Source organism: Dasypus novemcinctus, chromosome 3, assembly GCF_030445035.2.
Source record: "Dasypus novemcinctus isolate mDasNov1 chromosome 3, mDasNov1.1.hap2, whole genome shotgun sequence".
In the NCBI taxonomy this organism is placed as follows: Eukaryota; Metazoa; Chordata; class Mammalia; order Cingulata; family Dasypodidae; genus Dasypus; species Dasypus novemcinctus.
In genome coordinates this window covers 93,767,336-93,782,078 of record NC_080675.1, presented here as the reverse complement: position 1 = coordinate 93,782,078, position 14,743 = coordinate 93,767,336, and positions in this window count along the sequence as shown.

Genomic DNA, 14,743 nt, shown 5'->3' with positions numbered 1-14,743 from the left:
ACTTATTTCGTATCATTGAGATCATGTACTATTTGTCCTGCAATGCTTGGGTTGTTTCACTCAACATAAGGTTCTCAAGATTCATCCATGATATCACATGTGTCTGTAGTGTATTTGTTCTTAAAGCTGAGTAGTATTCCATTGTATGTATATACCACATTTTATTTATCCATTCATCTTTTAATGGGCATTTGGGTTGATTCCAACTTTTGGCAATAGTGAACAATGCTGCTATGAACATTGGTGTGCATATGTTAGTTTGTGTCCTTGTTTTCATTCTACTGGGTATATACCCAGCAGTGGAATTGCTGGGTCATATGGCAAATCTATAGCTAGTTTTTTGAGAAACCACCAAACTGTCCTCCAGAGTGGCTGGATCTTTCTGCATTCCAACCAGCAGTGGATGAGTGTTCCCATTCCTCCACATCCTGTCCAGCATTTGTAGTCTTCTGTTTTTTTTCGTAGCTGCCAATCTTACGGGAGTAAGATGGTATCTCATCGTAGTTTCGATTTGCATTTCCTTATAGCTAGAGATTTGGAGCATTTTTTCATGTGCATTTTAGCCATTTGTATTTCTTCTTTGCAGAAGTGTCTGTTTAAATCTTTTTCCCATTTTTAAACGGGTTGTTTGTCTTTATTTTTGAGATATAGGAGTTCTTTATATATGCAGGTTATAAGTCTCCTATCAGATATATGGTTACCATATATTTTCTCCCATTGTGTAGGCTCTCTTTTCACTTTCTTGACAAACTCCTTTGAGGTGCAGAAGGCTTTAATTTTGAGGAAGTCCCATTTATCTATTGTTCTTTTGCTGCTCATACTTTTGGTGTGAAGGTCATGAAGCCATTTCCTATTACAAGGTCCTGTAGATGCTTCCCTACACTGCTTTCCAAAGTCTTTATGGTCTTGGCTCTTATATTTAGGTCTTTGATCCACCTTGAATTCATTTTTGAATAAGGTGTGAGTTGGTAATCCTCTTTCATTCTTTTGTATATGGATATCCAGTTCTCCAGGCACCATTTGTTGAATAAGCCATTCTCTCCCAGTTGGGAGAGTTTGGTGGCTTTATTGAATATTATATGACCATATATATGAGGATCTATATCAGAACTCTCAATCCAATTCCATTGGTCTGTGTGTCTCTCCTTGTCCAATACCATGCTGTTTTCACTACTGTAGCTTTGTAGTATATTTTGAAGTCAGGTAGTGTGATTCCTCCAATTTCATTTTTCTTTCTCAATATGTCTTTGGCTATTCAGGGACTCTCTCCTTTTCAAATAAATTTCATAGCTAGTTTTTCTAGTTCCTTCAAGAATGCTGTGTTGATTTTTATTGGGATTGCATTGAGTGTGTAGATTAGTTTTGGTAGGATAGACATCTTAATAATATTTAGTCTTCCTATCCATGAACAGGGAATATTCTTCCATTTATTTAGGTCTTCTTTGATTTCCTTGAACAGTGTTGTGTAGTTCTCTGTGTATAAGTTTTTATGTCTTTAGTTAAATTTATTCCTAGGTATTTGACTTTTTTATTGACTATTGTAAATGGTATTTGTTTCTTGATTTCCTCCTGAGCTTCCTCATTATTGGTGTACAGAAATGCTACTGATTTTTGTGCATAGATCTTATAACCTGCGACTTTACTAAACTCATTTATTAGTTCTAGAAACTTTGTTTTAGACGTCTCAGGATTTTCTATGTATAGGATCATGTCATCTGCAAATAATGAAATTTTGACTTCTTCCTTTCCAATTTGAATGCCTTTTATATCTGGTTGTTGCCTCAGTGCTCAAGCAAGTACTTCTAAGACAATGTTAAATAGAAGAGGTGAGAGTGGGCATCCTTATCTTGTTCCTGATCTTAGAGGGAAAGATTTTAGGATTTCACCATTGTAAATTATGTTGGCTGTGGGTTTTTCATATATACTCTTTATCATGTTCAGAAAATTTCCTTGTATTCCTTCTTCTGTAGTGTTTTTATCAAGAAAGGGTGCTGTATTTTGTCAAATGCTTTTTCTGCATCTATCGATATAATCATGTGATTTTTTCCCTTCAATCTGTTTATATGGTGTATTACATTGATTGATTTTCTTATGTGGAACCATCCTTGCATACCCGGAATGAATCCCACTTGGTCATGGTATATAATTCATTTAATTGTTGTTGAATACAGTAGCAAGTATTTTGTTGAGGATTTTTGTGTCTAGGTTCATTAGAGAAATTAGTCTGTAATTTTCCTTTCTTGTGTTGTCCTTGTTTGGCTTTGGGATTAGGGTAATGTTGGCATCATAGAATGAGTTAGGTAATATTCCTTCTGTTTTGATTTTTTGGAAGAGTTTCAGCAAGATCGGCATTAGTTCTTTCCGGAATGTTTTGTAAAATTCACCTGTGAAGCCATCTGGCCTGGACCTCTTCTTAGTTGGGGGGTTTTTAATGACTGATTCTATCTCTTTACTTGTGACTGGTTTGTTGAGATCATCAATTTCATCTTTCATAAATATAGGCTGCTTATGTGTTTCTAGGAATTTGTCCATTTCCTCTGAATTGTCATTTTTGTTGGAATATAGTTTTTCAAAGTATCCTCTTATGATAGTCTTTATTTCTGTGGGGTCAGTGGTGATATCTCCTTTCTCATTTCTTATTTTGTGTATTTGCATCTTCTCTCTTTTTTTCTTTGTTAGTGTCACTAAGGGTTTGTCAATTTTATTGATCTTCTCAGAGAACCAGCTTTTGGTCTTGTTTATCTTTTCAAGTGCTTTCTTATTTTCTATTTCATTTAGTTCTGCTCTTACCTTTGTTATTTCTTTCTTTCTTCTTCCCTTGGGGTTACTTTGTTGTTTTTTTACTAATTCCTCCAAATGTGCAGTTAGCTCTTCAACTTTTGCTCTTTCTTCTTTTTGGATGTATGAATTTACGGCTATAAATTTCCCTCTCAGTACTGCTTTTGCTGCATCCCATAAGTTTTGGTATGTTGTGTTATCATTATCATTAGTTTCAAGGTAGTTATTAATTTTTTTGAGATTTCCTCTTTGACCCACTGTTTTTCTAAGAGTGTGCTGTTTAATTTCCATATCTTGGTGCCTCTGGCCCTTGCAGATTTCCAGCTTCACTCCACTGTGGTGAGAGATATTATTTTGTATGATTTTGATCTTTCTGAATTCATTGAGCCTTTCTTTGTGGCCTAGCATATGGTCTATCTTGGAGGGTGATCCATGTGCACTGAAAAAAATGTATATCCTGCTGTATTTGGGTGTAATGATCTGTATATGTCTATTAGGTCAAGCTCCTCTAAAATACTGTTCAAAATTTTTGTTTGTTTTTTGATTCTCTTTTGAGATCTTCCATCCAAAGTTGATAGTGGTGTGCTAAAGTCCCCCACTATAATTGTAGAGGCATCTATTCTTTCACTTAGTTTTTCCAGTTTTTGCCTCACATATTTGGAAGCGCCCTTGTTAGGAGCATAAATATTTATGATTGTTTATTCTTCTTGAAAGATTATCCCTTTCACTAATATGTAGTATCCATCTTTGTCTCTCACAATTGTTTCACACTTAAAGTCTGTTTCATCTGATATTAATATAGCTACTCCTGCCTTTTTTTTTTGGTTATTGTTTGCTTGTAAGATTGTGTTCCAGCCATTCACTTTCCACCTCCTTGAATCCCTGGATCTAAGATATGTTTCTTGTAGACAGCATATAGATGGGTCATAGTTCCTTATCAAATTTCCCAGTCTGAATCTTTTGACAGGTGAGGTTAATCCATTGACGTTCAGTGTTATTACTTTTGAGGAATTATTGATGTTAGCCATATTTTGTTTGGACTTGTGTTTGTCATATTTTGTTTGTTTTTTTCCATCTTTTTTTGTCTTTTTTTGTTGCTCTTACACTCTCCTCGAACTCTGTCTCTTCTGTTTTTTTTTCTTTCTTCCTGCAGAACTCCCTTTAGTATTTCTTGAAGGGCAGAGTTCTTTTTGACATACTCTTTTAATTTCTGTTTATATGTGAATATTTTGAACTCTCCATCATTTTTGAATGCTAACTTAGCTGGGTAGAGTATTCTTGGTTAGAAATATTTTTCTTTTAGTGCCTTGACTATATCATACCACTGCCTTCTTGTCTCCATGGTTTCAGATGAGAAATCAGCACGTAATCTTATGGAGCCTCCTTTGTTTGTGATGGTTCTTTTTTCTCTTGCTGCTTTTAGAATTTTCTTTTTTCTTGAGCATTGGGTAATTTGACAAGTATATGTCTTGGGGTCGGCCTATTGGGATTTATGGTGTTTGGTGTGCATTGGGCTTCCTGGACATGTACATCTGTCTCCCTCAGTAGATTTGGGGAGTTTTCAGCCATTATTTCCTCCATCACCCTTTCTGTCCCCTTTTCCTTCTCTTCTCCTTCTGGGATGCCTATAATACATATATTTGTACATTTTGCATTGTCATGCAGGTCCCTAATTCCCAGCTGGATTTTTTCTATCTTTTTATCGATCAGTTCTACTGTTTGATTTCAGATGTACTGTCTTCCATGTCGCTAATTCTCTCCTCTGCCTCTTCTAATCTGCTGCTATTTGCCGAGAGTGTATTTCTGATTTCTTGAACTGTGGTGTTCATCACCATCATATCGGTTATCTTTTTGTGTATGTCTGCAATTTCTTCTGTATTCTCTCCAAGTGTTTTCTTCATATTGTTAATCTCTTCCTTTACTTCATTAAGTTGTTCTCTAATATATGTTTTGAGATCTTTAATTACTTGTCTGATGTTCTGCTCCTCTTCCTGGTTTTTAGTTTGTTCATTGGATTTGGCCCTGTTTTCCTGATTATTGGTTTGGTTTGTAGTTTTTGTTGCTGTCTGGTCATCATTTTATCTTGACGGGTTTAATCACTTCCTTAGCTTCTTTGTTTAGTCTTGGGGATTAATTAGTTGTTGTTCGTGTGTAAGTGTTATGTCTCCTCCTTGTCACTTTGTTCTTCTTACTCTATTTTCTTGTTGCTGGCTAAATTCACTTTGAAGGAAAACATTAGGGCCAGGGAAAGCAAAATGAGTAAGAAAAGAAAATGTATAAAGTAGTATTGGTAATAAATGTTAACAGAGCAGCAATGTGAGATCTAGGCAAATAGATATTAGACTCATGTAAGTTGTGTAGAGTTACAGCAGTAAGTAGAGTACCTATAATGAGACAGTCAACTGAATAAGGGGAGAAATATAGTATGAATTAAAAGGGCAGTGTTTTCAGAGAGAGGGAAAGAGAAAAGAAAGACAATAATATCAAGAATGGATAAAAGACAGAAAATAGAACAAAGGTATTAAATATAAAGTCAGACAATTTGGGGGCCAAAGAAAGGGAGGTGGAATGTAAGAGAAACAGTAGATGATGGAGGATAGAAAGATGTAGAGGAAAAGGGATAGTGTAGGTGGCCAAAATCAATACACACAAAAAAGAGGAAATGGAGGATGAGGAAACACAGGAAATGTGAAGTGCTCCCTGCAGCACCTATTATATAAAGAAAATAAAAGAAAAAGAGAGAAAAGAGAAAAAAAGAAAAGAGAAGAAGGGGGGCAAAGTAAAGTGGGGGACAAGCAAGAAAAGAAAAAGAGAAAAACCTAAATAAATGAAAAAGGACCTTGGGGGATAAAATGGGAGAAAAGACCAGGAGACAATGCAATATTAGCAACCACAACAAAAAAAAAGAAAAAAAAAAAAGAATCAATGTTTCAAGCTCGGAATCCTCTTTGCAGTTAAATAAAATGCTTAGGGATCTGACCTTCCCCCTTTCTCCCTTCCTCACTTCTCTTTCTCCCAGGGCAGCAGGAAAGCTGCCTGAGAGGTCTGGTAGGAGATTTAAGTGTGTCCTTGTTGAACCAACTCAACCAAGGAGGCTATGACTCTTTATTTCCAGTGTGAGAGCACCTACACCTCACCAGAAACCCCAAATATGCTATTGGAAGCTTGGATAGCACGTCCTACAGTCCCTCCCCCTTCGGTGTGCTAGGGGAGTTCTAATTGATTTTCTGACTCCACCTGCTCCCAGACCAAGTTTCCTATCCCTGGACGTTTAGGTAAATTGGGCTTCCTCAGCAGATTCACCTCTCCTTTCTTCCCAGACTCTCCCCAGGCCAGCTGGTATACTCCTCCAAGCTCAAGGAGAGAAAAAACAACAACAACAACAACACAAAACGTGGAGGGTTAGGGTAATCAAGGACCTCAGATGGACTTCAGGCATGGTGGATTTGGGAATGGGAAGTTCATGATATTGCAGGCTCAAGGTGTGTGAGTCTCTGAAGCATGGGCTACCAGGGTTTAGGGGATACAGACCTGGGAACCAGGCATCTGGTTAACACTGGGTTTGGGAACAGCACAGCACAACAAAGTTTTCAGGGATCACCACGACCGGGCCGCCAGCCCTAAGGGGAGGGGTCCTGCCTACAACTTCTGACCTCCATGTCAGAAACACAAAATTCCACCTCTCATGAGAATCTCTTCTGTCACTGTCTCACCAAATCAGCATCCAGACACCTCCTGCCCTGCAAGCCCCCAAAACAGCCCACTCAGGGTTTGGGAACAGCGCAGCACAACAAAGTTTTCAGGGATCACTGAAGCCGGGCCACCAGCCCTAGGGGGAAGGGTCCTACCCACAACTTCTGACCTCCATGTAAGAGACCCAAAATTCTACCTCTTGCAAGAATCACTTCTGTCACTGTCTCACCAAATCAACGTCCAGACACCTCCTGCCCTGCAAGCACCCGAAACAGTCCAGTCCAGCAGGACTCCGATCCTACTCAGCTGCTTCTTTGCAGGAGAGATTATGAGATGTACTCATCAGATGCCATCTTGCCCTGCCTCCTCCTATGTGCCTTTTCTGTAACCTAAAGCTTCTTTGAAATTAAAGTGAAAAAAATAAGACCCTGGGGGTACATATAGAAGAAATTGTCACTGTACATAAAAGATAACATACCTTATGGTGACAAAAGACACAATGAAAAAAATTTTTATTTTTTATTTTTGTATTTTATTTGTTTAATTTTTATTTTATTTTGTCTTTTATTATTTTTAATCATTTTTTTTTACTTTGTTTTGGGGAGGGTTTTAGATTGCAGAAGGGTCACAACTATGGCAGGGGAAGATCGCTGGTACAGGGTGTCAGTGAAGGGGAGACGCGCAGAGAGGAGTACACCTGGGGCATGACTTTATGGAATATGAATATGTTCAAGTGATCATGGAGTGTTGTCTCAGTGGGTGGAGAGCCACACAATAACTGAAAGAATATTGAATTCCCATCCTGGGATGTCATGCTACATTCTCTAATAGACCAGCAAAGAATCCCTAGAGTGGCAAGAGTACATGGGCAGTACCTACCAAAGGAGGACAAACCAATATGCCAGGCCCTTGACATAGATGTTTGAACTTACAAAATTTGTTCTTGTGAAATTTAAACTTAGCTTAGTATTATTCATTGTCTAACAGTTACCTCCTGAAAACCTCCTTGTTGCTCAAATGTGGCCTCTCTCTAAGCCTAACTCAGCTTATAAACTCACTATCTTCCCCCCAGCATGGGACATGACTCTTGGGGATGGGCCTCCCTGGCACCAAAGGATTATTACCAAGTTCCAACTACCAATGCATTTGGAAAAAGACCTGGACCAAAAGGGAGAGATATTAAACACAAATGAGTTTTTATGGCTAAGAGATTTCAAAGTGAGTCAGAGGGTCACTCCAGAAGTTACACTTATGCATGTCTCAGGAGTATCTCTTTGACAGCCACAGCAAACAGTGCCTCAAATAAGGGTGCTCCTGTGGGCTCTAGAGATATCTAGACACTATAAGCAAGGCAGAAAATCTCAGGAATTTGGCACCCTGCCAGTGGGCCTCAACTTGGAATATATGTTCCTCAATGAAACAGAGTTAGACTCATTTATAATTTCTTATACACGAGAACTTATAATTAGCACAATACTCATTAAATATGTGTTCCAGAGACTTAAATCTTTGGTCTGTTCATATACTGATTGAGCCCTGAATCTCAGCAATGTTGCACCACCTACTTCAGGTCATTGGACTCACCCAGAAAAACTAACAAAATGATGATGATGGACAATATCCATCCCAAAAAACAGAGAGTATCTACAACTGCAATCAAGACAGTTTCTTCCTTCTGCCCCATGGGATCTAAAACCCCTCTCAGTCAGAAACAGAGGGGGCATCACCATCTAAAATACTCAAAATTGAGGAATGAACAAACATAAGGAAGAATGCACCTATGGACTAAAGTACACTTATTATTATTCTAGCAATGGAAGATTGTATAACTGATAAAAATGTTAAAAAAGGCAGTGGTCACCAGAGGTTCTGAGGGGAGGGAGAGGGAAGAATAGGTGTAACATGGGGCATTTGGGGACTATTGGAATTGTCCTAAATAACATTGCAATGATGAATATAGGCCATTATACATTTTGTCAAAACCTATAAAAATGTACTGTGCAAAGTGTAAACTATAAATGCAAACTACTGACCATGGTTAGTAGCAATGCTTCAATATGTGCTCATCAATTGTAACAAATGTACCACACTAATGAAAGATGTTGTTAATGTGGAAAAGTGTGGGAGGGGGAGGAGGTTGGGTATATGGGACTCCCCTATATCTTCAATGTATCATTTATGTAATGTAAAACTTCTAAAAAATAAAATAAATCCCTCCAATGACTTTCTATTGCTGATAGGCAAAAACCAAAAATCCTTGAACTAGCCTCTAAAACCAGACACTGTCTGGCCCCTACTTGCCTTCTAGTCACACTTCTCACCCCTCTCCCTTATTTTCCAAGATCCCAAAACACAGACCTTCTTCCCGTTGTTTGAATGTTCCAGGTTCTCCCCCACTCCAGGGCCTTTGCACATACTGTTTCCTCTCTATGGGACACTTCTCGCATCCCCTCAGCACCTGTTTAATTCCTACCATCCTTGGATCCAGGCTTACACATCAATTCCTCAGCTCCTCAGACATGTCTTGGGATCTCCCAACAAAGAGGTATTTTTTGTTTAATTAAATATGCTTTCCCGTATCAGTCTGTAATGATAAGTCGTTAATAAGATTAATATTTGACTAATGTCTATTTCTTACTAGTTTGGAAGCTCTGTGAAATAAAAAAGCATATCTGGTTTTGCTTACCTTGATTCTGACAAATAATAGACACTTAAATGTACTTGTGTGAACAAATGAATGACTGAATGAATGATTTGGTGAATATGAGAGATTTCCCAGAACTCCTAACCGTTTTGATTGTTCCTATTTAGAAAACCTTAACTTGTCAATGGATTTCCTAAGAGGGGTACCAGGACAGTAGTGCCCTCATCAGAGTACTGTGGGGCTGTCACCTCCTTGATTTAAGCACTATTCTTCAATCATTTAAGTCTAAGATTTAATTTGCATAGTACCCTGTACTAACACATGGTCCACTAAAAATCCCAGATATTTTATCATACAAATCTCCTTGAAGATTGGTCTACAATTGTATGTACTGTAAGATTTTTCAAAACTAAATGCTTGTACTGCTGTGGATTTTCATTTTTTATGTCTGCATTTAGTATTCCAGAGTAGATTTTTGAATCATGATCTTTGAATGAATGAATACCTAGCTCTCTTTTGCAGCTCTGTGTTACTCACAATCCTAGTGAGAATACCTTCTATTCCTCCATCCCCGCTTGTTATAAACGTTCAACAGCAGAGAATCCTGTCTTTTACTTGAAATCTGTCTTCAGAGTGATTGATCCATTAATCAACTTTTGTTCGACACAGTTGCTCAACTTGCTATGAACAGACTTTTCTCTTCAGCTTCATTTCTCCATCCTCTCCACAACAATGTCATGAAAGACTTTGTCAAGTGCCCGGCAGAAATCAAGGTGTATTATGTCTATGGCTTCTTCCCATAAAGAGTCAAGAAACTCCTCTGTTTGTCCTTTGGTCAGTGACTTCCTTCTACCTTTTGTATGTGCTGCAGAGCTGGTGTAGTTCAGTGGTCGAACACTTGCTTTGCATGTACAATCCTCGGTACCTCCTCAGTTACCCAAAAGAGAATTCCTGAGCAGCCACCCTGCTTTATTCCTCAAAATTGTTTGCAACAATCTTTAGAGCCTCTTGAAGTGTGTTCCCTTTTGGAATCTCTTGTTAAGGGAATCGTATGTGCCTTCTCTGAATCTTTTTTAACTTCCCTTTGTTTGATAGCATATTCCTACCTATACTTATTTCATGATCAGATTCCTCTAGGTTCCTATATTTTTGCTCCCAACCAGTTTTTCCTAGTGGTCAGGACAAAGCCAAGTGTAGCAATTCCTCACATTGCTTACTCCACCTTCCAGGAAATAAAGTTTCTGAAATTCAAGTCAAGAATGTATCAAAGACTCTACATTGACCAGAATGACACATCAAGTGAACATGTGATAGTATAGACCCTCATCCATTAGCAGGCCTCCCTATAAAAGAACGGCTTCCCTCTAAACTGTAAGAACTCCCTAAGATAGTACTGAAGCCCTCCCAAACCACAGAGATTTCCAAGAATTAGGTGATCACTTGAAGATTCTGGGATGCAGTAGGCTCCCAGCCTTGTTTATTCTCATTTTGGAGTTGTCTTGAAGAACCCTAGGTCACCCTGAGCTGGAGGTCAAGGATTCTCAGAGGCCACTGATTTCCACCCATCCTCTAGCTGCCTGGCGAACTCAGGAGCACAATCTTGGGTACACCTGAGGCTGAGCAGGGTCAGAGGGTCCTCCGTAGGTATAAGTCAGTTCCCACATTAGAACCCTGGGACAGATAAGTAAAACCTGCCCAAGGATTCTGGCCAGCTATTAGGAAATTAGATTGGGAAGTCCATATGATTATTAATTTCACAGAGAGTGCCTGGGCTTATGATGAGCTGCTGTGTGGATACTTTCAGTTGCTGTATTATTAAAATGCACAAGTATATAATCATGGGGATTTGTAGTCTCATCCCTCAAATATTGTGAGCATGTACAACATTCCCAGTGCTGTGCCATATGCTGAGTTACAAATACGACCAAAGCTCATTTTCTGTCCTCAAGGTGGTCCTTCTAAGGGAAGAGACAAATATGAAAATCAGACTTATTAACAGAGGGAGAAGCAGAGTTTGAGAACATAGAAAAGGAAGTGATGGCCTAGAGCTGGGGAAGTTGTCTCAGAAGAAGTGACAGGAAAGCTATCACAAAAAAAAAAAAGAAGTGACATGAGCTCATAACAGAGAAAACACCAGCTTTCCTGAAGTCAGATAAGCTTGGGAGGCTTCTTTCTTTCTTGCTTGCTTGCTTGCTTGCTTTACTTTACTTTACTGTATTTTAAAAGAAGTCTTTGATTACATAAAAGTTACATTGAAAATACAGGGGATTCCCAAATACCCCACCTCCCCCTTTCACATTTTCCCCTATTAATAGTATCTTTAATTAGTGTGGTATATTTGTTACAATTGATGAACAAATATTAAGGCATTGCTACTAACCATGGTCTATAGTTTACATGATGGTTTACGCTTTGCACCACACATTTTTATAGTTTTAAACAAAATATGTAATGATCTATATCCATCATTGCAATATCATGCAGAACAACTCCAATGTCCCCAAAATGCCCCATGTTAAACCTATTCTTTCCTCTCCCTCCCCTCAGAACCTCTGGTGACCATTATCTTTTTATCAATGCTACAAGTTCTTCCATTACTAGAAAAATAACAAGTCTATTTGGTCCATTGTTGCATTTCCCCCTTGTGTTTATTCATTTATCAATCCTGAGGATTTGGGAATGGTGATGTCCACGCTGCTTCTAATTGAGAGGAGGCTTAAATCCCATGGGGCAGATTGATGGAACTGGCTTGCTTACAGTTGTAGATACTCTCTGTTTTTTGCCATTGGCATTGTCCATCATCATTTTGTTAGTTGTCTTGGGTGAGTCCAATGATCTGGAGAGTAGGTATTGGCTACAACTCTTGTTGAGATTCAGGGCTCAAATGACATATAAAGAGACCAACTTTTAAGTCTCTGGAACATATATTTATTGGGTATAGTACTAATTATAAGTTCATATTAAAGGGACAGAAGAGCCACATGTAGGGAAATTATAAGAGTCTAAATCTGTTACATTGGGGAGATAGGTTAACATATATTCCAAGGTAAGGCCACCTACAGGATGCCAATTTCCTGGAATTATCTGCCCTGCCTATAGTGTCCTGATGTCTCCAGAGCCCTCAGGAACATCCCTGCTTGTAGCAGTTTGATATTATTGGTGAATTCCAAAAAAAAATATTGGATTATGTTTATAAACTGATCTTTTCCTCTGAGCATATTAGATTATCTTGGATTCAGAGGTTTACTTGATTAAGTAATTATGTAAGCCTCTTGTGCCAGTAGGGCATTGAGTACCCACCCTTTGGTGGGTGGGGACTCACAATAAAAGGCATGGCAAAGGACAAAGTTAAGGGGCTTTTAATGTTGGCGTTTTGATGTTGGAGTTTGATCGTGATGCTGGAGCCTCAGGGAGAGAAACAGAGCCATTCTCTTGATAGTCTACAGTTGACCTTGTGGAGAAAGGCAAAGCCTAGAGAGCCTCATAGTCTATAGCTGACCTTGTGGAGAAAACAGAGGAGCTGAGCCCAGAGGACCCAGGAAGCCTCTTTTGCAGATGTCAGCAGTCATCTTGCTCCAAAACGTGAAACGGGACTTTGGTGAGGGAAGTAACTTATGCTTCATGGCCTGGTAGCAGTAAGCTCCTACCCCTAATAAATACCCTTTATAAAAACCAACTAATTTCTGGTATTTTGTATCATCACCCCTTTGGCTGCTTGAGGCATTGTTTACTATGGCAGTCAGTGAGATCTGGAAGTTTTTTAAAATGACCTTGGAAAAAAGATGAGCATCCTCAACTGTTTCCACTACCCTCATTCTACACACACATGCATATGCACACACACACTCTGACTCACTGATCTTTGATTATGACATTCACAGAAAAAGAAAATGATGAGAAAATAATGAATCCTGAAATAGACACAATCTCTTTTTGTGGGGAAGTTAACATCTATCAGAGCTTTCATGGGTGCTTCTTAACTACAGGATATAGCAAATTCCTTTCCAATTAAAGCTTAGAGATTTCCAAAATACTGCTCTTATACACACCAAAAAACAGACTAGCCAAAATGGCATTAGTATGGGTTGAGAGGATAAAGGATTAAACAAAAAAAAAGAAAAAGGAAAGGGGTAGGGGAACGATAAAGAAGAACATTATTCCTTGAATAATTGTTAAGAAGGTAATGTGCTCTATAGGTAGGAAAATAATTCCAGTGGGATTGGCCATGAGCTTGCACTTCTGTGTGTTGTTCTTTGGTTTTATTTCAATTTGAAATATTGTGAATTCTCCTGAGATTTGCCCACACCTTAGAATATAAACTAGATCTTTAAGTCCTTATCTGGAACTACACTGAGTTGTTTCAGCTCATGAAGTTGCATATAGTCAGAGTAAGAGTATAACTTTTCTCCTGCAATGTAGAAAAAATTCAACTGTAACATTTTCTGATTCTTGCTTCTTCTGTGGAGTTGTTCTTCTTCTAGGTGCTCTGGAAGGAAACAGCTCTTATACTCCTATCAGCCTTCCATATCTTCTCATTCTATTAGTCAACCCTGCTATGCTAAGAACCAGCCCCAAGATCTCAACATTAAATATTTATTTTTTGTTCTTTCTTTTACTACAAGTTGGTGACTACAAGTTAGCTGCTAAGCCCTTCTGCATGTGGCTTCTCATTCCAGAACCCAGACTGCAGGATAAGTCACTATTTGGAACATGCTGTTCTAATGGCAGAGAGAAAGGAACAAGAGAGCTGCTGGCAGAAACCCAGGATGCTTCATAAAACTTCTGCTCAGACATGGCATATATTGTGTTCACTCACTTTCATTAATTAAAGACCTTCTCATGGCCAAGCCCAAGATCAACTGGCAAGGGTTTTTACTTTTCTCACAAGAGGCACTTCAACACACATTGAATGAGCAGGAATTGATACTCCTCGAACATGGAAGGGGGGAATCAAGCACTTCAGAATAATAATACAACCTACCAACTTCTTTTGGCTATACCAATGTAATTTGGCTCCACCATGGGGAGTTTCTTCCCCATGGCAACTAAAAATAATTTGGTCTGATTTTTTGTCATTTTTTAAAATTGTTTTTTAAAAAAATCTCTGGGAAGCATTTGCCAAATTGTTCTTTAGAATGTTACTGTCCCTCAAGATGTTAATGGTTGTCAGGCAATTAAAAAGGATTCCCTGGTCACTTTGGGGAATGCTATGTATTAATAGCTTCCTCTTAATATTCACAATTCTTATTATCATATTAAATGCCACAATCCTCAGACTGGCTTTTATTCCTTCCCTCTTTTATGCAATCAATATATCTTGAGTCCTACTCTGTACCAAATACTGTGCCAGGCACAAATGTGGCTCCTACCCTCTTATACTTATCAGTTAAAGATGAGAGAAGACAGACTTAAGACAGACACACAAATAACAGATGACCAGATAGGCTCCCAGCACTGTTCAACACTGTTGACCATCCATTCCTTCCTGAAATGCTTTCTACACTTAATTTCTGAGATGCCATGCTTTGCTGATTTTCTTCTACATTCCTGGTCTCTCTTCTCAGTCCCTTTGTTGGCTCCTCCTCCTCTGTCTGGCTTTTAATTATTTGAGTACCAGGGCTCTTACAT